The 24242-nt window shown below is 42.9% G+C and overlaps 1 protein-coding gene across 4 annotated transcripts in view; it reads left to right on the top strand.

The window, feature by feature from the left end:
* Window positions 1-24242, top strand: part of GAS7 (growth arrest specific 7) — a 237151-nt gene that overhangs the window by 27678 nt on the left and 185231 nt on the right. Inside the window, exon 1 of one of the 4 annotated variants that reach the window (XM_063456090.1) lies at window positions 17741-17889. The exons of the other annotated variants lie outside the window; for them this stretch is intronic. The gene's annotated coding sequence lies outside the window, so the exon portion shown is untranslated. Of the gene's footprint in view, window positions 1-17740; window positions 17890-24242 lie in introns of those variants that run through there. 4 annotated transcript variants of the gene reach the window in all.

Below are 24242 nucleotides of genomic sequence, written 5' to 3'. Positions count from 1 at the left end.
TGCCGATGGGGTGTTATTGCCATTGACCTCTCCGGTCCCCTCCACACAAATGCTGAGTCGATCCAGGCGTGTTAGCAGCCTGCCGCCGCGTTGTATGGGATCAGCATTGCCTGTTGTGGTGCCTGCAGCCACCATCTTTGGTAAGCGGAGTTTCACTGCTGCCTCGCGGCCTTGCCCATCTAGCAGGGCTTGTGTATGTAGTAACAAGCTTGTAGGGATGCCGTGGTGGACCGGGATGACCCCCGCCGGTCCAAAGGGGGGGGGGATTCTCAGTGCCCTACAGGACTTCAGAGCTGGGAGACCGGCCGCATCTCCCACCCCGCATCAACTGCTAGGCCCCACGTCGGACCTACCTCGGCGAGTGCGCCTGGAGAGTTAATGATGCCCCAGCACCAGTCTCACTGGATGCCCAGTGGGGTGGGTAGGTGAGGCATCCATATAGCTTGGCTGGGTTGCCACAAATAAGGCTAATAGTCGGCCACTTGATCAGAGCTCCAGGTGGATGTGACTTCTCCGCATAGCGGTCAAGCTCTGCCCCCCCCGATCTTATTTTTAAACCTTTGTCCCTCTAATTTAAGACAATGTCCTCTTGTTGTGGTAGTTTTTCTTATTTTAAATATAGTCTCCTCCTTTACTGTGTTGATTCCCTTCATGTATGTACCGGTAAATGTTTCTATCATATCCCCCCTGTCTCGTCTTTCCTCCAAGCTATACATGTTAAGATCCTTTAACCTTTCCTGGTAAGTTTTATCCTGCAATCCATGAACCAGTTTAGTAGCCCTTCTTTGAAATAGAAGCTGCTAAAAGAAACTTCTGGCTCTCCAGAGCAGAAGATGAGACAGGACCTGGTGCTGCAAAGTACGATGGGCCTAATTACAGAACCTTAGTGACAGAAACTATTAAACCATAATACCTTCCAAGTGTCTTGTATTTGGTGCAGGTGGCACTGGAGGTAAACCAGTGACGCAAATCACATCACTAGCACCGCCCAAAGGGGCAGCCCCTCTTTTTCTTTTTTTGTTGCTATCTGTTTGTTTTTACAAACAAAACAGAACTAGGTTTAAAAAAAAAAAAATATGACTTGAGATTGGACTGTGCATGTATTTTGTAGCTTGTTAAATATCTGGCAGCATTTACAACATACGTCGCCCCTGGTGCGCTGATTGCATGGGAAAGTAGTTTTGAGTGTACCTCTAGTAGGCTCTGGGGAGCGTGAAGGCAAAATAGATTTTGGAAGCAATGAGGTACATTCCGGAGCTCTGCTCCGTGTGAGGCCCTGAGATAAAGCAGAAACCAAAATTAATTTAACAATATTAAATCAAGAAAGCTCCAGGACATTGTTGGGAATTCACCCCTGAATTGGGATTTTATGACACAACTTACACATTCTGAACGTGTTTGGGTTTTTTAACTCCTCTATTTTTCTATCTTGCTGTTCTAATTCTCTGCTCAAGTTCAGACAATTTCTGATTTATTGAAGAACACCCTTAGGGGCTTCTTAATGACTTATAACTCTGCAGAACTCCAGCCCCTAGCTTACCATTGTAACCTTACCTTAAAGAGACACTGTAGGCACCCAGACTATTTCGGCTCATTGAAGTGATCTAGGTGCATATTCCCAGGTCCAGGTTTTTAATAAACTGCAATAATTACCCTTTTGAGGGTTAACTCCACCTCTAGTGGCTGACTACTAGACGGGCTCCCAAGTCATTAGGCGACTTTTGGTCACCTAACTGATGTGGATGTCCTCACGCTATGCATGAGGACATCCTGCATCACTCGAAGCGTTATACAATGCTTTCCTAAGGGGGTAGAGTCCTAATGCGAGCTGGGTCTCCCCTGCCAGCTGACGTCGGCGAGGGATCAGCGGAGATGGACCCGAGCCAGCGCCAAGGGACATAGGCACTGTACTCAGTTAAGTTACAGAGGTTTGTTTGTTGTATCCCCTTCTGCATCACTGAGTGGCGGGGATGAGGAAAGGGGCACTGTATTTTCTCTTTAATCTTATCCAAAACTTAAGCCTTATTGTAGTTCAGAACATTGGTTAGTAAAGTTGCAATGCGGGTGCAATTTTATAAAATCGGCAGCAATACTGCATTGTATGTTTTACATGTATATAAATGTGTAGAATTCACAATTTTTTCCCCTTCAAATTCTGTTTGTCTCTAACCATTTCAAACCGCATCTTTAATGCATTAAAAGAGCGTATATTCACCCTGTATTGTCCTTTCAATATCTGTTTTTCATCCTGAACTGGCGATACAGGCCGGTTTATACAAACATTTGGTAAAACATCTACATAAAAACTAGGAGAAATACAATCCTGTTCAACATGTGTGGTTCTGTAAATGAAAACGTTTGACTGTCCCCATAAGAGAGATATCTATAGTTATATTCTTTATTTTTTCCTTGGCAGATGTTTTTCACGGTGAATCAGATATTCTGTTTACATTGGCATCGGTTTTTGGTTTGTGTGCTCTTTCGCAATCATGATTCTTGACAATGATACTTGCGTTTTGTTAACTAGTTGATATCTGTCTTTCGGAGTCGTCTTGCATAATCCACCTACCAAACATGTCTGTGTGAAAATATATCATAACACCAATTCATTGAATGAAGCGCGCGAAGGAGTAAGCCAGAGGGCGAGCCATTCTAGAATGTGCTTGGAACATTTTCAGTGAATGCAGGGCACGTAGGTTTGTGGTATGAGAGAAACAATGTAAATTAGTATATCTTGTGGGGTGGCACGGAGTCCAAGTTAATTATAGTCTTGCTTTTTAATTATGAAGAGAATCTTGTATTCAAAGGACTCAAAATGCGAAAGTAAAAACAGGACTGGATGCTGTAGGCCTAAAACTCTCTAGAGCGGTTAACCAGGCCTCCTAATTCAAATAAATCCAAACAGGCAATCCAAGGCTCACCGCAAGACATTATATTGTTGTACGTCTCTATAAATTGCATTGATTCACAGAAAGGGTTATTTAAAAAAAATTTTTTACATTCTTTATTTTTCGCAGACAACTTAATAGACATTGCGTATAACATAATCATCAGAGCAAAACATTCCGGGTAACAATATACATGCATTTGTTGAGGTATCATTGTTTACTGCGGGTTTTATTTTTAATAAAGTAGCTTGTTACCGCCGTATAAATGCCTCAAGTGTTTGCATTGATATCTGTAGGTATCTGTCATATATGGCCTTGTGTTAACATAAAGGTAAGGTTAAGGGGTTGTCTAGTTAGAGTATACTACGTGAATACAGCTCCACAGATTGGAACAAATGTATGTTGGTACTAGCATGGAGCTGGAGGGGGGGGGGGGTAGTTTGTAGAGTAGGAGCTAGTGTACATGGCGCGCTTAGGCCTCAAAGGTAGCCGAGGCGGGCAAGGCCCTTCCCTGCAAAATAGTGCATAGCTTAGTACATAACTTGGTACTTAAATAGTGTATAACAAAAGATAATTTAACATTAATCTTTAAATTTATTCTACGTCAGATGTGAGTATGTAAAAGGCTGGCACCATGGGGATCATGGGCTCTAAAATATAAAAAAGTAAAACTTAAGAAAGGATAACCGCCAAAGTCAAGTAATCGCCCGGCTTGTTGAGTTCTGACTCGCCGGGGTGAATGGGACGATGCTAGCTGGGTCCCAGGTTGTAGGTGCAGGTGTGTGGTATGGTTCAGGCCTAGAGTAGTCGGGACAGCTTCGATCTCCAATGCCTCTGTCACCCTGAGCTCCGTGTTCTGGTGTTGAATGAGGAGGAAGCGTAGCAGGCCCCAGCGGTACTTGATACCCTTAGATGACAATATGGACATGAGGGGACGCATTGTCTTCCGCCACTGTAGGGTCGAGCGGGAGAGGTTGGAGAAAAAGGCAATGTCCATCACCCCGATACAGGGGGTTTCCTCTTACTCCACGCATGATGGCAGCCTTGTCCTGGCCATTCTGGAATTTGATTAATAGGTCGCTGGTGGTTGAGGCCGTGGCCGTTGGAGGCTTGAGGAGACGGAACATCCCATCCAACGTGATGCCCCTTGCTTGTTTGGGAGATAGTAGGGCTGTAAAGAGCCTGCGCAAAAGTGTGGCAGTTCTCCTTGGGTGATGCTGTCTGCGAGATCTCTTATTTTCAGGTGTTACCACTGTCTTTTATCTTCCAGGTTGCAAGCTGGTGGCTCAGTGTGGTGTGAGCTGTGGTAAGGGTGCCAACCTGTCGCTGCAGCTCCAGGATTTTTGCAGGGTGTGTTATGTTGGTCTATTCGACCGCGTCCAGGCGCCCATTAAACCCCTTAAGGTCTTCTCTGACCCGTGAAATCTCTGATGAGAGGTTTTGACGGAGGTCCACCAGGTGGCTGGTAAGTATTTCCGTGGTGACCGGCTATGACCAATTTTCTGCTGGCAGAGTAGGCCTGGGTGGCTTTAATCCCAAATCCTCCATATTGTTGAGAGAGTAGTCCTCCAATGCTTCGGATAAATCTCCCAGATCTGCCGCCATGTCTGATCTCCCTTCATGCGGCCTCTTCAAGATGTCTCCAATATCAGTGCAGAATCTTAGTTTTCCGCCCCATGGTCTGGCAAACACCCTCTGGTAAGTGTTGGGGGGAATTACAGCTTATTTTAAGCATTTTTCGTGCTATCGGATCTCAGGAAGCCTGCGACCGTTGCGGTTGAGAGCTAGCTCCGCCCCACCCCCCACAGAAAGGGTTATTCATTCAAGTGCGCATTATTAGCAATTCAAAGCATTTCAAATTGTAAGTCCTAAATAGCTATGGTTTGCTATGCTTTCAGTTTGGCTAAATGTCTTAAAATTTAATGTTGTGCTAGCCTTCCATTCACATGTCCAAAGTGAGACTCTTTTTTTTTTATTTCAGTGGGGTGTGACTGGGTGTGGGTTTGTTTTTTGGTTTTGTTTTTTTAACCAGGGCATCTAGAGTGTCAAAGTTGACTACTCCTGGTTTAGGTAAATGAAACTTGGAGCAAGACAAAGTACTCTACACATCATACATTCTGAATACATTTATTTTAGGTTAAAGAGCGATGATATCAAGTTTTATTGCTGTGGAGCTCTGTTGTACTCCTTTTCACTCGTGAGTGTGTTCTGTGGGTAGGTATTTGGTTCCTGGAAAAACAAAACATTAGCCTCAAAAGGACATAGATTTGGTCTCAAAATTGGAACAGCTGGTCCTGAACCGGGACACTCAGAACGCTGTTTTCCTGACACTATAACTCTAAGATTGCCGTTTAGGTGGCTGGCTCCCCTGTGAGAAACTTAAAAGGCAAGATTCTTCACCTTTTTCCAGCGCTGCGCAGGTGTGGGCATGTCTGGCTCTGCCCCCTTGGCTGAGTTCATTAAACTTGATGATCTCAGCCAATCCAATGCATTGCTATAAGAAAGCATTTGGAGGCTATTGCACATGCACAGCAAAATGCTGCTCTGCACCAATTAGCATCTCCATCTGAAAAGGCAGCGTTTACATTAAAAAGCCTGTGTAAGTAGACACCAGAACAACTAGCTGGCTGTAGATGTAACACTGCTGAAGTCCGTCTTGTCTCCAATATCTGACTCTTTGTAAAAGTCGTTGAGGGATATTCCATTCACAAAGCCAAAAGGTGGTCTATCAAGAGTCTCCTCTTCCAGAGGCCAGTGGCTAGCTACGTGTAATGCTTGGCCATGCTCAGGAAACCAGGAACCTAATAATGTAACCGCTGATACCTGACCCAAGTGTTTTACAATGAACCTGTAAATCTGCAAAGTATCCTTCTGACTCCTCACCAGGTAAGTTTGTTACCAAGTTATCTACCTCACTCCTCTCTGGGCAGCTTCCTTACGTTATCTATTCAATGGCCCCAGTGTTTGTGGTTTGTTTAGTTGGGAGTCTTTGTCATCATTATCAAAATACTTAAAAAGCAACCACAAAGGATCATGTCACGTCTGTTCCATTCAGCTGGCAGAAAGCGTATGTGTGATCTGGCAGTTACTCTACGTAGCTAATGATTGTCTTGTAGATTTACAGAGATCATTATCACTAATGTGTAATTGATTGCGAGCAAATAGGTCTGTCTTTGGCTGCTTTTTATTGAATTATTTTTAATGGAAAGATTTTGAATCTGTTGGGTTTTATCTGCTGAGGCGATGGCCACAAGCCATTAGGATACAGTAATTAGCATTCAGAATGTTGATTCTGAGGTTTTTAAGCAGCAGTGTTTAATTCTGAAACTCTTCATTTTGCTCCTTACCGTTCTCATGGTAAAATTCCAGTTAAGGCCAGACTGGTGGGCATAAGCCACCTCCTTACCTAGTAATTTATAGCTTCTTGTTGCTTATAGCTGTCTTTTTAATGCTGCATAAAGCATGATCACTGCTGTTAATGTATTTTATGCAAATTTTTGTTAAGGACAACTTGTCCTTTTCAGTCCTACCGACTTTATTCTCTAGGGCTGTTACCCAACATTTTGGGGTCAGGTATCTCCTTGGAGAAAGCTGAATTATCCAGAATCCCTCCAGCTTTTAACGTGCCTGTTCTTTAAAAGCTAAAATGTGCCTATTTCATACCTCATCCTCAACAGATAAATATTAAAAGGACACATTTCAGCTTGCCGAATTTTCTCAACATGCCAAATCTACAAACCCCCTTAGAACACTGGCCAATCAGACAGGCCGCAGCACAATAACCAGGATATTTAGTGCAATCTCTGGTTCCTAGTGCCATTATTTGGCCTTGGAGAATCCTAAAGGGATACCTGAACTCCATGTGTCATCCACTCACACCTTAGTGGAGTCGTTCCTTTACCCTAGTCCAATTGATGACGCAAGATTCTTGCTTGGTCTGTTGTTATGGCACCTGATCAAAAAAAAAGGTATTTGTGTTTTGCTTGCACCAGAGTCACAAAAACGCATTGTATACATTCTATTTTTTGCTACCTTTCTGGGAGGTGGAGAGACAGAAATGCACTGTTTCTGTCTCCTCAGCTCCTCTCGTGCTTGGTTTTCAGTCAAACCATGAATTATAGGGAATAATGCACAGATTATTTTGCCCAGTGTGGGATTTAATGTACGGTATATAATTACACAGTTTGCATATGTATTTATGTGTGTGCACACATAAATACTCTGCAACATAAGTGATCTTGTTTACTCCTCTAAAGTGTCAGCAGCTTTGTGAGCTTAGAGTTTAAATTGTAACATGGTGTTCAGAACTTATTGGAGGTGTTCTGGGTTGAGTGCCTTGGAGGGCAGTTTATCCCTTGCCAGTGGACTGATTACAGACGGCAGAGCATGCTTGGATAGATATAAAAGGCATTCTCGTGCAAGGATAGAAAACATCCCAAGCATTCTAGAACAAAGAGTCCTTCTTGCGATATGAAAATGCATTTACAAGAGCTAAAGGGGATCAGAGTGCCAAGTGAAGAACCAGGTCACATAACTCTGCCAACGCCACCATTGACCTAAAATTTACAGAGCAGGAGATCCACATTTTTAAAGTAGGTTACATCTCATTGTAAGTGAAACCATTTTGTTTTCACGCAGGTTGTGTCAGCTAAAGTTGTTTTGATGACTATAATGTTCCTTTAACTGGTTATGTTTTGTTTCTGAAAAGCAGTATATACACAACATTGCTGTTTTATTATACATGTAAGTGCTCACTATAAATCCCATGTCTCGTATAAATAAATGTTATGCTGAGATTTTATTTTTCTCCAAACCATGTTGTGCTTGGTCAATTTTGTGTTTGAAACTGTGCCCATACCTTTAAATAGACAAAGACACATGGGAGGCCCACTTTTTCAAACCTTTGGGAGTTAAATTCTAAAATAGTAGGGGGAAACAAGAGTTTTACTCTTCCTGGCTAAACTGACATCCGTTTTAACTTGACCCTCTTGTCAAACTCTTCTTAAAGGGTTGGCTACCATGTGTGCACTGCCTTTGTTGCAAAACACTTTGTGGCCTAAAAGAGGAAGCTTTTTTTTTTTTCATTTTACACAATCTTTGACATGAAATATTCTCGGAAGCCTGCAGTCAATGCAATGATCTTTAACTCTGACTTTCAAATATATTTTTTCTATTTTTTTTTTTTTACTTTCTATATCAGAATCTCTTCCCAGCTGAGCCATACTGTTCATTTATTGCTTCAAAACCTGGATGGAAATATTGGCAGAAATTCAACTTCCAAGTCCTTCCCGTGGGAAAAATAGTCCTATCTTTTAGATTTTTAACATTCCTGATGCATAGCGAGTTATGTTTCTTAACTCGACACCTGGAAATAACAATGACACATTATTTTGCTCCCACTTCAAAAGTGCCTTGCATAGCATACTGTTTCTGTTTGTGCAGAGTTGTGTAACCAGTTGTTATACGTTACATATGTACAGATGGAGGAAAGGTGTAGGTAGCCCCTTACTCTGTGAAGTCCTTGAATGGTCTGTTTGTAATGCACTTTATTTGGCCTACATCATCCTGTGTGTGTATGTGTTTAAAAGTTTTATTTTTCAACGTTCTTTATTCTTGCAGTGCAGTAATACTACATGCCTGTAGTGACATAACAGCAAGACTATGCGTGACGGAGAAATGTTTTTAAAAAAGCTTACCAGCCTAGGTCTAGAATGCCGTACTCGTTTAGGTATCATGCAAAGTAAACAATATGTCTAAGAGCATGAGGCTTAGAGGAACAGTAGATTATGAATACCGTTGTATGCCAAGAGAAAATAAAGATTTGTATAGACCGGCGTTATACATGCTATTGGACCATCTTATATAGGACGAAGGATGTCCGATCTGGAGGCCCCTGTTTGACCCAGTGGCAGATGCTGAATGTCAAGTGTGGACAGTTAACCAATTTGAGATAACAGAGAAGCAAATAGTGATCACAATGAGGAAGCAAAGTATGTACGTCTGTAGTGGGATCCAATAAAGTTATTTGCCAAGAGAAGCAATGTAGGTTGGAAACAGAAGGGGAATACCAGTTGAATCAGGTGGTTTCTCCAACTTCATGGTGCAAGAAAAAAGATACTGAAATATGTTTTGTCCTTTTTTTTCTTGTTTTGTCTACTGAGGAACCGATGATGAGTTTCTTATAAGATAATAAAAGTTGAGCAACATAATTGATACATCTTTATTAAATATATTCTGACTCCTAACTTTGTTGAATTCTGCTTTAGAGGAGTTGGAAGGGTGGCATTGTACAGGGAAGTTTCTAGTTGAGGACACAAGGTCATGCAGGCGTGAGAAAAGGTTGGAGATCAGTGAATATTTTTTGCAGATTAAGAGAACTAATGTTTTTGATGATTAAGCGTCTTGATCTGGCAGAAGGACTCAATAAGATTAAAGGTCACCAAACGATGACCTGGGAGTTGGAAAGGTACATTGATGAAGATGACAATGAGTAAGAGCATTATCGTTGGATGGAATGTTCTGTTGTCTAGTAAGGGTGGAGTTGTTTGTTGGAAATGGTAACAATGCGCATAGCGGAGTTATTAACAACATGATAAGAAAGGCTGTGTTTAGAGGAACATCATGTTGAAAATGTTACCTTAATGTAAACAAAATGAAATACCGTCAGTCACTGATATGCATGTAACCTTTCACCGTTCATAGCATGTTGCAATACTTTGTGGAAACCTTGTGGAATGATCATGGTGAGGAATGGTGGGGAATAGTTACAGTGATCATTCTTCGCTGAATATTTTCAGATCTGGAAGAAAGGCCTAGAGTGAATCATTGGCAGATTTTTACTTGCTTCCTTTGTAGCTAAACCTTTAAAAGATGGGATTGCCTTAAAAGCAATGTCTATGAAATGTTTTACCTGGCTCACTCAGGGTATCCGAGAGATGGAATCTTGTGAATCTCTGCTTCTGCTACAAAATAATTCTTGTGTGAGTGGGGAAAAAAGCCGTTCTAAACAGCCAGATGTGACAAGAGAAATATGCTTCTAATAATGCAAGTCTAAGTCATTGATTCATTGGTTTTTGACACTGATTAAAAAAAAATGGAAAAAAAATCTCCCAGGTCTTTTTGTTAGAGTTTTGAGGATTTTTTTTCTTCTCTTTGTTGATTGAGATGTATTTTTTTATGGGCACCTCTTCCTGGTTGCACCACACAACAACATGTTAATTGGTTGTTTTTACCTCTTCATAGTAATGGAGATCAGTCAGCCAACAGTAAACTGAGAAATCGGGGTTAAAGAAAATGACTGTGCCATTCTTAGTCTAGCCTCGCCTTTCTCTTTGAAATAACTATCAAGCAGGTAACAAAAAATATTATAAGTTGACAAAAAGCCAGATTTTGATGAATTGTTGCTTTTCAAATGTACCTGTCAAATATATTTATGGTAATCTATCCAATGTAAAAAATAAAAAAATAAAAAATATAAATCTATCTACCGTATATACTCGAGTATAAGCCAAGTTTTTCAGCACATTTTGTGTGTGTGTGTGTGTGTGTGTGTGTATATATATATATATATATATATATATATATATATATATAAACAAATTCGAAATCTGGCACTCTACCTTTAATGATTATCTCTTCAAAAAATGCCTCGGTGCTGCAAAGCGTGGATATGCAGGAAATAATAAATCAGAGCACTCCAAAGGACTTGATGAAAATTTTTTTATCTGTGTGTAAGAAGATCGACGTTTCGACCCGCAGGTCTTTATCTTGATAAAGACCTGCGGGTCGAAACGTCGATCTTCTTACACACAGATAAAAAAAATTTCATCAAGTCCTTTGGAGTGCTCTGATTTATTATATATATATATATATATATATATATATATATATATATATATATATATATATATATTGTGTGTATGTAAAGTTGTAAAAGTAAGTGTTAGGTATTTTTTGGGATCATCAAGTTTGTCCTATAATTATTTTCCTTATTAAAGAAACACTATATGGTCAGGAACACAAACATGCATTCCTGGCCCTATGGTGTAAAAACCACCATCTAGCCCCACAGACTCCCCTAAATATAGCAAAATCTTACTTTTTTAAGTCTGCAGCTTCTGGCTCTGCCACTGATCTGCCTGCTTGGCTGACATCATCAGAAGTGATTGGCTTAGCTTGTCAAGGAGGCAAATCAGGTGCAAATCAGCCAGCACAAGCCAAACACAGCCCTGCCCAATCATCAGCTCCTCATAGAGATACATTGAATCAATGCATCTCTATGAGGAACTTCAGTGTCTGCATGCAGAGGGTGGAGACATTGAAAGGCAGTCACATTGTGGACATTTTCCCATAGTAAATTTTTAGTACTTCAATCTTAATAAAGCAATTTAGAAAGATCTTTAATATCTAAAACTATAGGCAGACAATTTGAAGACCTACCTACCTATTGGGGAAGAGTTACTGACCACAGTTAGAGATCCATTTAAGAGGAAGCTGGAAATGTTTTAACCACACTATGTTTTCAGTGAATACTATTCTACCAATCTACTTCCCTAACACTAGCCTTACATTTTGTGTCACTTTACCCCACTCCCCCTAGTATGTAAGCTCATTGAGTAGGGCCCTCAACCCCTCTGGTCCTGTGTGTCGAACTTGTCTGGTTACAACTACATGTTTGTTCGTCCACCCCAGGGCCGGACTGGCCCACCGGGATACCGGGACATTTCCCGGTGGGCCGTCGGCACCTGGGGCCGGGCAAACAGCTGGGTGTGCTGAGGAACTTGTGCTGGATGCCGCTGGGGGACTTGGTCTGGCGGCCGCTGGGGGACTTGATCTGGCGGCTGCTGGGGGAGCTGCACTGGCTCTGCTCCCCAGCGCGCAGCTTAATGAGACCGCAGCCAGAATATGACGTCATATTCTGGCTGCCGTCTCATTCAGCAGCGCGCGAGGGCAGGAGAGCAGAGCCAGTGCAGCTCCCCCAGCAGCCGCCAGATCAAGTCCCCCCCAGCGGCCTCCAGCACAAGTCCCCCCAGCGGCCTCCAGCACAAGTCCCCCCAGCGGCCTCCAGCACAAGTCCCCCCAGCGGCCTCCAGCACAAGTCCCCCCAGCGGCCTCCAGACCAAGTCCCCCCAGCGGCCTCCAGACCAAGTCCCCCCAGCGGCCTCCAGACCAAGTCCCCCCAGCGGCCTCCAGACCAAGTCCCCCCAGCGGCCTCCAGACCAAGTCCCCCCAGCGGCCTCCAGACCAAGTCCCCCCAGCGGCCTCCAGACCAAGTCCCCCCAGCGGCCGCCAGACCAAGTCCCCCCAGCGGCCGCCAGACCAAGTCCCCCCAGCGGCCGCCAGACCAAGTCCCCCCAGCGGCCGCCAGACCAAGTCCCCCCAGCGGCCGCCAGACCAAGTCCCCCCAGCGGCCGCCAGACCAAGTCCCCCCAGCAGCCGCCATACCAAGTCCCCCAGCGGCCACCAGCAGACCTCCCCCAGCGGCCGCCAGCACAGACAGCCTCCTGCACTGCACGACCCTCTGGCACGTAGGAGTAATGTGTGTCAGTGTGAGTTTGTCTGTGTGTCATGGTGTGTATCTGTATGGTGTGTGTGTGTGTGTGTGTCTGTCTGTGTCATGGTGTGTATCTGTATGGTGTGTGTGTGTCTGTCTGTGTCATGGTGTGTGTGTGTGTCTGTCTGTCTGTGTTATTGTGTCTGTCTGTCTGTGTTATTGTGTCTGTATGGTGTGTGGGTGTGTGTCTGTGTCATGGTATATGTGTGTGTGTGCCTGTCTGTATGGTGTGGGTGTGTGTGTCTGTCTGTCATGGTGTGTGTGTGTGTATGTCTGTGTCATGGTGTGTCTGTCCGTCATGGTGTGTGTGTCTGTGTCATGGGGTGTGTGTCTGTCTGTGTCATGGTGTGTGTGTGTGTGTGTGTATGTCTGTGTCATGGTGTGTCTGTCCGTCATGGTGTTTGTCATGGTATATGTGTGTGTGTCTGTCTGTGTCATGGTGTCTGTATGTATGTATGGTGTGTGTCTGTCTGTCATGGTGTGTGTGTCTCTGTCATGGGGTGTGTGTCTGTCTGTGTCATGGTGTGTGTGTCATGGCATATGTGTGTGTGTCTGTCTGTGTCATGGTGTGTGTGTGGGTCTGTCTGCGTCATGGTCTGTCTGTGTCATGGTCTGTCATGGGGTGTGTATCGGTCATGGTATGTGTGTGTTTCTGTGTCTGTCATGGTGTATATGTGTGTTTAAAAATAATGTTTTTGCTCACCTTTTTTTTCCCCACGCAACGAGCTGGTCTCCCCTCGACTGGCCCTGCCTCTATGGCTGAGATCATCAAGCTTGATGATCTCAGCCAATCCAATGCTTTGCCATTGGATTGGCTGCAAAACGTTACACCAATCAGCCTCTCCTCATAGAGATGCATTAAATCAATGTATCTCTATGGGGAACGTTCAGCACCTACAGAGTATAGAGGCCCTGAATGTAGGTGCACTGACACAGGAAGAACCTCTAGTGACCGTCACTAGCGGTGTCACTTTGAAGCAATGTAAACACTGCCTTTTCTCTGAAAAGTCAGTGTTTACGTTGAAAAGCCTGTAGGGACATGCATATATATATTACTAAATCATCTGTCATGGCAAGACATAGTCTTACATGTTACACGCGACAATATATGGCGCAGTGACTTATGGGGCTGGCATAAATGTTTTATCCAGGGCTGCTTTGTATCCCCAGTCCGGCCCTGGTCCACCCATTGTAAAGCGCTGCAGAATTTATTTGCTTTATATAAAAATAATAATAACAATGAGCAACAATCTGTGGAAGTAACACAATTTAGAACTCTGGAACCAGGATTTGCCAAGATTCTACACAATACTCTGGGGCTGTTGCACGGGTTACAAATTTGGAATTCGGATCGACTGAGATTCTGTGCGATATTCTGCTGCAGTGGCTCATGTAAAAGTGCTAGAACACAGATTGGCTGAGATGACCTGTAATGTTCTGGGGCTGTTGCACAAGTTAGAGGTCTGGCTGTTGGTCAGAAGTGGAGAATTGTATTTCTAGAAAACCAGTTGTGATGGTTTAAGTGCAGCAAACTACTCACGTTTTGTATAGTTTCCTTTTTTTTCTTAAATGTTACAGGAAAAGGAAGTGAATAAGTGGAATTTTGGGCCATGTGGTGGGGGAAGGTGTGCTTGTCATTTTGAAAGCTTGCCGAACCTTATTAGACCTCTTTGGGTAGCAATAAAACATACACTGACAAATTAGAGAATTGGGAAGAATTGTCAAGATAATCAGACTTTTATGACAGTTCCTCTTACCCATATGCCAGTGAACACTCCAGATATACAGAGCAGAGTTTAAATATAAAATACATTTGCTGACGATTCACTTTTGTAAAGAGTATAACTGATACATACATTCCAAGTCTTATTAACTGTGGTCTTTTTTTTTTTTTTTTGTAAACTTGCGCAGGGTCACATGCTGCATCCAGAGAATTGTGGGAGATTTGGAATTGGCATTGAATGCCAGGCTGTGCCTACAAAACTATGAATTGGATACTTCTCAAAATATAATGGAACGTGGGTTTTTTAAAACTTTAAAAGCAAAACAAATGGCTACATTTTAGAATTAAAATATGATGTATTTATGGGTTTTCTCCTTTAGATTAATTATTGCCTTTTCAATTTGTCTCTTTTCCTTGCTCAATGAATCTGATTCCGTCAAAATGGTCCTCTTGCTTACACAGTATCTTCATCAGTTGTTTTTAAGTGATTGCTTTTCATCTAAGGGAAATTCCAGGTTATATAGTTTCTACTTATTTGACAGGTTTACATCCTATTTGTGCTTTTTACGAATTGTGTGGATTTAAGAAAACAACAACAAAACAAAATAAAACCCTCTGCGGACTCCTTTGTGCTGTTTGTTGTTTAAACTTCCTAATGTGACACCGACTCCAGATGCAGATTTTGGTATATGCGTCCTTTTACTAATGGCAGCGTCTTCTACCTCCTTTATCAGCATTACATCATAACCAGATGTGTGCGGCTCCTGCTCTGCGACAGAGGGCTTGCGTGTCACCGCCGTGCATTGTGGGAAACGCTGACCTGTAAATTCACATTCTCAGCTGGCTGGGAATACAGAATAATGAAAATAAAAAAAAGGCATCTGTCTCCAGGAAAATAAATTCTTTTTATTAATTTATTTATTTCAGAGTTTTTTTTTAATGACTTTTGGATCTTTTGGGTTGCTTCCTTAAAAAAGTCATCACGTGCCCCTTTGAGTCGCTTCCACATTCACCCCACATTTATTCTGTGAAGATAACAATGTAACAATCAGCACTGCTGGGCCAGGTGATAATGCGCCTCAGGCCTTTTTTAGTTGGAGAGCTGGGGGTTTAAAAATGAGGACTCTCCCAGTCCTTGGTTTAGCTCTAAGCCAGTGGGGGGGGGGGGGGGGGGGGGGCATTACAGATTCACTTAGCCTTTGGCCAATTGCAGGACTTTCCTTAACCCTCCCAACCGGGGGCCTGTAGTAGGGACTCTCACAGGCAGGGTTGGACTGGCTCAATGGGATACCGGGAAATTTCCTGGTGGGATGTGGCACCTGGGGCCAGGCAGTACAGCTACAATGCCTAAAATATTGTTTTAATTTATTTTCCTTGTGGACTGTCCACAGTCCAAGGGAAGAAAGGAAGGAAGTGTTGGGGCGCTGGTGCAACCGATCTCATTGACCGGTACACTGGCAACGTTAGAAGGGGTCTTCTACCAGCGAGCAGTGAGGAAGCCGTGCCACCTGGGTTTACAGCAGCCTGAATATCCACACCAAATCACACACAGCACCGCACAATAACAGTCATCGGGGTCTTCATGTTGCACCAGACTAAGCCCCTGTCACTTTGTTAGTTCCCCCGCTGCATGCTGGGAGGAAGTACATTCAGATCACTTCCTCCCAGCTTACAGACTAAGACTCCCATCAATGTGTGTGTGTGTGTGTATATATATATATGTGTGTGTGTGTGTGTGTATATACACACACACACACACACTTTTGCACATTTTGACATAATGAATTATAGGGCTGGCATACATATTTTTTCCAGGAATACTTTGTATTCCCAGTCCAGCCCTGCTCACATGTCCACATATCTGGGAGCAGTGAGGGGGGAAGGGAGGGGTGGAGGGACTGTAAAGTGATTTAAATAGATATTGCTACAGTGTTTAGTAGTTATTGCTACATATTTACATATTTTGAAAATTAAAACAATAGAGATGTGCCTGTTATTCTCTTGTTTTCAGATTAACATCTATATTATGAAGTAACAGATTAAACCGGTTCTCATCTCTCGCTCTCTGAGTCATAGTATAAATAAACCTCTTGTTTCCAGCATTATCCCACACCCTGTGTGTTGAATTATTACCTTGATCTCATTTTGAATTCTCAGGGGCTTTATCTCTTGCTACATTTCAGATTCATTATTGCTAGTCCTGATCACATACAGGGTTATTAACTGAAGCGAGAATTCAAAGTGGATGTCAAATCGAAGGCCAGGGTGGCACAACTGAAAGCATAGACTGATTTAGATATTTTTTTTTATTTTGGCCATATTGTCGCTTAAATTTAAAATTCACTTTGAATTCTAATTTTAGTAAATAACCGTGATAGTCACCCAATCACCAGGGAAGCAGTCTGATATTTGATATACTTTGTATATATGGGGTGCCGAGCTGCAAATGCACATGTTAATGATCGATCCATGTTTCAGGAAGTGTGTCTGTGATTTCCCAGCTTTCTACGTTCAACGTTTGGCAACAGTAGCATTTGTTGACTAAACCAGAAATTGACAAGGAGAACTTTGAGCCAAAATAACCCTTTTGCAAAAATGTTCCTTTTTGGCTATTTTAACCTTAAATTTACATGGCACTTGTCAATTCCCCACAATTTGTGGTTTAGTGACAAAAAAAACATGTTTGTTTCCACTTAGCCGTGCAGGTTTTTAAGTGATACCTGTTTCTGCACGGAAATCGAAATCAGAAATCCGTCGACTTTTAGTAAATCCACCTGTGCTTATGCAGGCGTAGACCAGACATTGCTGTATACCCTGAGGAATGGACCCTTCAGCTGACAGATGGTTTTAGGAAGTTGGAATATTATTCTGCTGGGGAATCTGGGACACAGATCTCTGGGTTGGGAGAATTCTTGACAAATATAAGTTCAGGCCCCCTGGACGGGCCCGACTGCCTATCATACAGATCCAAACCACATGAAATCTACCGAGCATCTGCTGTGTGTTGTCTTTATGGTGTCCTCTACCTCCTGCTCTCCTAAACATCTTGGGTGTAACTTTGTTCAACAAACGCCATCCTTTTTCCATTTTAAATTCCACCGCATTATGTTACCTGCTTGTCTTTCCCTAACCCCTTAAGTGCCAATAACTTTACAAGAATGTTGTGATATAGAGGGGTTTTCAAGATTCCTGTTCCTTTTGGGGTTAAGTAAATTGGGCACCACAGTTAGACAGTCTGCCCTGGTCGTTCTTATTTTCCTTGATTTTATTGTATCCTCGAGACATAGTAACTTTGAATGTCCTGAGATTTCCTCTAATTTGTCTGAAATGGTTTCCACATTTTACGCCTGCAGATTAGAAAATGGGAGTTTCCTTCATAAACACGCTGTGGATTTCTCAAGCAGTCTCTTTAACCCTTCACCTGCTGTTTCCAGCATTATTATAGATTGGTAAAATGTTTGAACTAGCCTCCGAATGTCACCATAGAAAGTAAACTCCCACTGTGCCGTAATGCTCTGCCCGCTCCACCTGTTGATCAACACTCTTAAAATCTCAAAAGGACTCTCTTTTTTGTAAAGTCGTGCAGGGCTGCTCTCAGTGGCTGAGAGTGTCAACTGAGCTCTCTAACTCTATGAGCATAGACAAGTATCGGACCAGCTTAACTCCGACTGTGAAGACATCTGACAAGAGCAGCTGGATGTGTCACGGACATCCAAGAAACCCAGGTAAGTTGCAATTTTAAAAAGGTTTGTCAAATTGCTCTGGTAATGTGCACTTCTGGAACTATAACCACTACAACAGCCTGGAGTGGTTATGGTGGTTGGAGTGTTTCTTTAAACAAGGACCAATAGCTGGTAATGGTAGACCTGATTGAATTGCATTTCATTACATTGTTACATTAAATCAGTAAACAGTGTTTCATTTTGCTTTTTTTTAATTCAGACCAATTCATTAAAAAAAAAAAAAGCCAACCCCCTTTCCCCCTTTTGTCCCCCTTGATTCCTGTTAGAAATATCACCCCTATCGCTGTAAATAGCTGATACATTAATCTGGTTCACACAGGCTGGAGCAATTCCTTCCCTGTAGAATAACAGGTAAGACGGGTATTTTATTAAAATGAAAATTCTATCCTCCAAGCTCTGCATGTTACCTTTGTTAGAAAGGAGAAGCGTGGGCGGATAATTAGATACAGATTCAATGCATATCGGTGGTCATGGTGATTATCAGTGAAAAACCAAGACTGTTGTCATCGGCGTTCTGTCTGCAAGATGAGTTTTCTGCATTTTTTTTTTTATTGATTGCCGTCATTTAAGGGGTTTTGGGAACGTATCCTCATAGTACCCTGGCTGTAGGACTGTAAACAATACACAATCAGACGTCCAGAAGCTGCAATGATGTTCATAATTAAATATTAATCCGTTAATAGACAGCATGTCCCTTAAAGCTTTCGAAGCAGTTTTGTTAAATAATTTGTTTGGAGGATGTAATACATTGTATTGTTGTGTTCATGACCCCAATATCTTGTTAGTGGCAGAATGCAATGCAATTGTTCTTTTCGAGTGTTCATATCCAAACACACCGCCGTGTACTCTCTATGGATATTAGCACTGGACTGGCCTGCACTGCAGAGTTCAGTGGCTTTTATATTCTTAATATATACCCGTCACAGACTGCCACTTTTGAAATCAATTTGTCACATTTCTACTTTGCTAGGTCAAGTATTGGTGGTGACACGAAGGGGGGACCTAAAGAAACAGCAGGTCATGTGATGTAGCAGGCCACGAATGCTCACTGAATGTGACTATAGAAAGCCGAAACACACAGTGCATACAAATTGTCCGTTGGTAGCTTTATTTATTTAATCAGCTCTTATGGGTTTCTTGATTTGGTGGCCTACGTTCAAAGAGAAAGTCCGTGCACTTGACTGATGTAAAGCACACTGCCATCGGACTCTGGTAGTATAATTGCGTATCGAATGATAACTGCCCGACTGCACAATGCCAACTGTATATAAAGCTTGTTTGTCCATGGTTCAGGCTATGTCTGTTATTTACAGTCAAAGGATATCCTGAGCCTATAGCGTACAATATAATTGTAGGCAACTTTGCAGCAACTGTTTATAAAATGCCATTTCCTGTTTCTGCATGACCATGTACTATGGGGGAAAAAAAGATTTATACAGAAATGGTTTGGAGAACTTGGAGAAGGCATAGGGCCTGATGTACCATCCGGTTAGAGCGGTGGTAACATCAGTGCTTTAGATCTGAGGAACTACAGTTCAAATTCTGGTCAGACCATCTTACTAGCAGCAAGGGTCTTTGAGACAGACCTACGGTAATCTAGATCTGGCTACCGTAGATTGTAAGCTTGCTTGAGCCTCGTCATGCATTTCTCGAATTGTAAAGCACCGTAGAATATGTTGACACCTTATAAATACTTATATATATTAATAATAATTAAACTCCTTTTGGTATGAATTAAAATGCCAAAGTAACGTCCTGTGTCTGAACAGATATCTAAATAGAAGGAAATCTTGTATCTAATGACAATTCTATTTAGAGCCAATAAAATTACATCTTGGCTTCTTTTTAATTTTATTTATGCTTTAATCTGTTTATTTTATGTAATGTGTAATGGTCTGGGTGCAGTGGGCCTGTCCTTTTACCCTGCAATGTAAAACATAGCAGATTATTAGGGCTAAGTCCACCTGTAGTGACTAGAGGCACTTTTGCTGCACTGAAAAAGTTCAACGATGTCACGTGACAAAAAAAAAAAGCCCTTAGGCATAGAATACTATGGTTTCCTAAGGGAAATCTTGGATGCACATTAGGTCCCTGCCTCCTCCATAAAGTCACTGGAGATGGAGAGGCAGGGCCGCCATCAGGGGGTGACAACCATAACGGTTGTCACGGGCCCGGCGGTCCTGGGGGGCCCAGACTGCTTTGGCAGTCCAGGGCCCCACAATTACTCTCTGCACATATATATAGCGATGATCGATATTATATATATAGGTGCAGCCGCGGGCCCCCGGCTCCCTGTATTTGCAGAGGGGGCCCAGCGGACTGCAGGAGCACTTTACAGCTCTTCCCTGTCTCTAACTCCCGCGAGACGTGCGGCCGTTAGAGCGTTGCCATGGGTTACCATGACAATGCTCCGCGCGTCGCGCACACCACGTCTTGCGGGAGTTAGAGACAGGGAAGAGCTGTAAAGTGCTCCTGCAGTCCGCTGGGCCCCCTCTGCAAATACAGGGAGCCGGGGGGGCCCACAATGCCACCGGACCACCAGGGATCATGGAATCTCCCCCCCCACCCCCCCAGGTAAGAAGCAGGGAGGGGGGAGTAACATTTATTACATTACATGCATACACTAGTAAACACACACACTCTGCATTCACTACACTAACACACACTCTGCGTTCACTACACTGACACACACTCTGCGTTCATTACACTGACACACACTCTGCATTCATTACACTGACACACACTCTGCATTCACTACACTGACACACACTCTGCATTCACTACACTGACACACACACTGCATTCACTGCACTAACACACACACTGCATTCACTGCACTAACACACACACTGCATTCACTGCACTAACACACACTGCATTCACTGCACTAACACACACACACTGCATTCACTGCACTAACACACACACACTGCATTCACTGCACTAACACACACACTGCATTCACTGCACTAACACACACACTGCATTCACTGCACTAACACACACACACTGCATTCACTGCACTAACACACACACACACACACACTGCATTCACTGCACTAACACACACTGCATTCATTACACTGACACACACACACTGCATTCACTACACTGACACACACACTGCATTCATTACACTGACACACACACTGCATTCACTGCACTAACACACTCTACATTCATTACACTGACACACACTCTACATTCATTACACTGACACACACACTGCATTCATTACACTGACACACACTGCATTCACTACACTAACACACACTGCATTCACTGCACTAACACACACTGCATTCACTACACTAACACACACTGCATTCACTACACTAACACACACTGCATTCACTACACTAACACACACTGCATTCACTGCACTAACACACACTCTGCATTCATTACACTGACACACACTCTGCATTCACTACACTAACACACACTCTGCATTCATTACACTAACACACACTCTGCATTCACTGCACTAACACACACACTGCATTCACTACACTAACACCACTAACACACACTCTGCATTCATTACAGTGACACACACTCTGCATTCATTACAGTGACACACACTCTGCATTCATTACAGTGACACACACTCTGCATTCACTACACTCACACACACTCTGCATTCACTACGCTCACACACACTCTGCATTCACTACACACACTCTGCATTCACTGCACTAACACACACACTGCATTCATTGCACTAACACACACACTGCATTCACTACACTAACACCACTAACACACACTCTGCATTCATTACAGTGACACATACTCTGCATTCATTGCACTAACACACACTCTGCATTCCTTACAGTGACACACGCTGCATTCATTGCACTAACACACTCTGCATTCATTGCACTAACACACACACTGCATTCACTACACTAACACACACTGCATTCACTACACTAACACACACTGCATTCACTACACTAACACACACTGCATTCACTACACTAACACACACTGCATTCACTACACTAACACACACTGCATTCACTACACTAACACACACTGCATTCACTACACTAACACACACTGCATTCACTACACTAACACACACTCTGCATTCATTACACTAACACACACTCTGCATCCACTCCGCTGACACACACTCTGCATTAACTATACACACAGCATCCACTACACAAACTACATCCACCACACATTCAAACATTCTGCATTCACTATACAGTGACACTGCGTCTAATACACATACTACATCCACTACAGACACCGTATCCACTAAACACATTGCATCTAGTACACACACAAACTACATCCACTACACAAACACACACTACATTCACTACTCAAACACACTCTGCATTCACTATACACACTGCATCCGCTACACAAACACACACTCTGCATTCACTGCACAAACAGTATCTAATACACACAAACACTACATCCATTACACACTTTCCAATTCACTTCCACTATACACACCACATTCAGTCCTGCATCATTGTCTGCGGACTAGGTAGGAGTCCTGTGGGTGGACTTGTGGGCGGGCCGGGGGAGGGGGCGGGGGACCAGACCTTGTGCTTTGTCAAAATTTCTGGTGGCGGCCCTGTGGAGAGGTGTGCAGTGCCAAGAGAGCCTTGGCTGTGGAAAAAGTTTATTTAAATCCTTTATTGTTTTTTAATCTTTTATTACAAACTGGGAAGGATCTTGTATAGATCTCGGGACAGCGTTTGGAAAATAGGTTTGTAGTGTTCCTTTAAAATTCTGAGCCTTATGTTCACATTATCCCTTTCGGGGCTCATGGCCGTGAGAATCGGTAGCCTGCTCCCCAAGTGATGGCAAATCTCCTAAAGGGGTTTTTACGCCAGGGTGGACAATGTTTAAGCAAATGGCAGTCAATTATTATTGAGGACAGCGGACCTGCTTTATGACATTTGTACGGTAATTGCCTAAATATTTAGATAACCCTCTTGCTAATTACAAGCAGCTGTACTGAGCCCCCAAGAGCCACTCCCAACTACAGCAGAGAGGAGATCCAAAGGGTCATTTGGCGGCCAGCCCTTTTGTATTTTTTTGCATTTACTCTTCATTTGAGTATAACAAAAAAATATATAAATTAATATCCACTCGAATGTGTCTGTGTAGTTATCAGTTATCAAAATTATTTTAGCAAACAGGATGATGAAGGAGAAATATCTCTTTACATGCTAAAAACGCAGTTTGTCAAATGAAATTACTGCTAGGTCAACACACTTTTTTTAAATTCAGATTTCTCATTCCCTCTAAGCACAGAGTAAGAAAAAAAAAAGTAGCATGGTATCCCTTCTCATTTCCAAGGCGTCATCCAGCTGCAAAACAGCTGGGGCGCTGTCCCTGCCAAACGCTTGGTCGTGCAATGAAGAAATCTTTACACTGCAGATAGAACAGGGAACGCACAGAATCCTATCCAACCGTTCTAGAGATGGACACAATATCTTTGGGTGATTGTTACTTTTTTACATCCTGGAATAATGACAACACAGAGGAGGAAGTGGAAGGGGAGGGGTGGGGGGAAGCTCCAATGATCACTTTAAATATGAACCGTTAAGTTTTATTTTTACATCTGTGCTTGGTACGTGCAGGATCACATAGATCTACCCTTTGTGGTAGCAGTGACTAACACATGACATGCGCACAGTCGATTATTCGGCAGGTGCGCTGTTTACCCCAACCCCCAATAACTTACAGACACCGTATTTCTGTTGGAATATAAAAGTCCACAGCTTTATTTATTATTATAAACAAGGTAACAAATTGGGGTCATTGCCACATAATGTAAATTTACCCCCATCCCCCACCATACATAAATTACCCCCGGCAATGACCCCGCCCAATAACAATAAATAACATTATAAATAACAAATAACACATAACACATGGCCTACCAAAGAGGCCCCATATCCATAACTTTTTTAACTGTAGGGGTGTACCGAGACCCCCCTACACCACCTGGTTCGGAGCCACCGATGAGCTCGAACCCACAAACCATTTAACACTCCGGTCTAATCCAGCCTAACCACTTTATACTCCTCCTACCTTCCAATTACCCAAGCCCTATCCCGCCATAGCAAGAGACTTGATCCCTTAATGTCTCGAGCGACCCCCACCACACATAAATAGGGCTTTGGCAATACCTTCCTGGAAACCTAAATTTAATAGATCACACCCCACCTCAGACAGGTGCACACCATCCCGCCTAAAATAACCGGGCAACCCGCCCTCCAATTCTAAGTGCCTCACTGGGACCCCCCCTATCCTCCTAATAAAGACAGACATGGCCTTATTTACTTTACCACGGC

This window comes from Pelobates fuscus, chromosome 5 (assembly GCF_036172605.1).
Source record: "Pelobates fuscus isolate aPelFus1 chromosome 5, aPelFus1.pri, whole genome shotgun sequence".
NCBI lineage: Eukaryota > Metazoa > Chordata > Amphibia > Anura > Pelobatidae > Pelobates > Pelobates fuscus.
Note: the sequence above shows the minus strand (reverse complement) of the source record. Positions and strands in the feature narration are given on the sequence as shown.